The following is a 1,976-nucleotide window of genomic DNA, read 5'->3' on the forward strand; positions in this document are numbered from 1 at the left end:
GGTAATCAGGAGGATTAAGTCTGATAAAATCCTGAAGGCTAAGGCTGAAACGGTATGTGCTCACACTGAGAACTGGAAAGGACACCATGGGGTCAAAATCCAAATGCCTCTTAACCAGGAAGTAACAAACAGGGCCACTCACACAGACTCAATCTTACTGCTATCAAAGAGTGCTATTTTAATATAAAATGTACATGTAGGCAACTGTAAGTGAGAATAACTGGAGAGACGGCTCAGCAATTAAGAGCACTGGCTGCTCTCACAGAGGACCTGGGTTCGGTTCCCAGCAGCCACATGGCTGCATACAATTGTGTGTAACTGCAGTTCTAGGGGATCCTATGCCCTCTTTTGACCCTTACAGGCACTGGATGCACGTGGTGCACACACACAAACACACACACACACACACATGTGAAACATTCATACACTGAAAATAAAAATACACGAATGCAAACAAAAATAATAAATAACTGAAAAGTTGGAGGCAATGTAGTGCAGTAGTCAAGAAACATTGCCTCTTAGGGCCTTTCTTTATCAACCACATAATGGGAAGACAACCAAACCTACTTCTCAGAGTGGCCTGAACCTTTAATGATTTCAGTTGGTTCTATATTCTTAATAGAGGCCACAGCATCTTAGACGGGGGTAAACTTTACCTAAAGGAATGGTTCATGACCCTTTAAAGCTCAACTGGGCCTATATCTTATACCTTGGCATTTAATTTCTCTCATTGTGGAGAAAATTAATTCAAGTATAAACTAACACAGTTAATTTAAATTAAATGTATGTCCTTAGGGGGCAATAGTGAGGGGGCAATGACCCAGATATGGTGGCTCCATATATATAAACCCTCCACAGGGCCTGGCCCACAGTAAACATCCGAGAACACTTAAAATTTTTCTCATTTTAGTAGTGGTGACAGTATCCCAGGCCCAGTCAGTTACCTTTTAATTGAAATAAGCTATAATATAAAACTAAAGTTTACATGTTTAACCTTTTTTAATCTTTTTAAAATAGATTAACGTAGGTAGAAAACTGGATTTTAAGAGAGGGAGAAGACTGATTTTTTTTTTCTTTTCACTCAAAACGGAGAATCTCAGCCCAAACAATGTTGTTGGTTTTTTTGTTTTGTTTTGTTTTGCTTTGTTTAACTTTTTATGGGGTATTTATTAGTCCTCTCGTCCTCTCCTAAGAAATCTGCACCACCACAGCAGATCAAGCCAACACAGACGTTTTACTGCACGTGCTTTCTGCCAGCACCAGAGTTGGCCTTTGCAGTCCTGACTGACTTCATTCTGTTCTCGAGTCCCTTCTGCTATTTTCTTGAGGTTTTTCTGTTGTTTTATTTCCCTCACACAGGCTGTGCCTTGCAAGTTAATGTTTGGTCTTATTTTTCTTTGCATAATCCAAGAAACGACAAACCACACTAAAGCCAGTTATGTCACATCACCAAAATGGCCTCTGACTCGAAATACAGAGATGGCAGCTGATGGTGCTACCTGGTATGGTCTTGCATATTTTGGCTAGTTTTTCTGCATTTCTGTCTCTGGGACTGTTGCCTTCCCAGGGTTGGGGATATCAATGACCATTTGTTTCCCCCGAAGTAGCCACTTGGTCATAAACTTCTTAGTCTTGGAAGGTTACTGGGTAATTCACGATGGAGGCAGTCCTCAAGCAGCAAAGGAAGAGAGGACCTTCAGCTGCTGGGCAGCCATTCATCTCTCCTCATTGCTATCTTTTACCTTCCTCCTTATGTTTGTCAGAAAGGAGAAGCACAAATTCAGGGCCAGCCTGCTGCATGGAAACACAAGTGCTCTGCACTTTTCTCAAAACCTTTTAAGTGACAGAATGCTTCAGAGTTTTGATTAAGTACTAGTTTTTCCTTAAAATTATGTACTTTGAACGTCTATGAACCATAGCATAGTCTTTCATTAGATGCAATGTTTACTAAAGACTTGAAATACTTCCAAATCATT

At 40.4% G+C, this 1,976-nt stretch overlaps 1 pseudogene; it reads right to left on the reverse strand.

Moving 5' to 3' along the window:
- Positions 1 to 802: 802 nt before the first annotated feature.
- On the reverse strand, positions 803 to 1,625 carry LOC115069665 (annotated as a pseudogene).
- Positions 1,626 to 1,976: the final 351 nt, after the last annotated feature.

This window comes from Nannospalax galili, unplaced genomic scaffold, assembly GCF_000622305.1.
Source record: "Nannospalax galili isolate Female #2095 unplaced genomic scaffold, S.galili_v1.0 scaffold5254, whole genome shotgun sequence".
Classification (NCBI taxonomy): Eukaryota; Metazoa; Chordata; class Mammalia; order Rodentia; family Spalacidae; genus Nannospalax; species Nannospalax galili.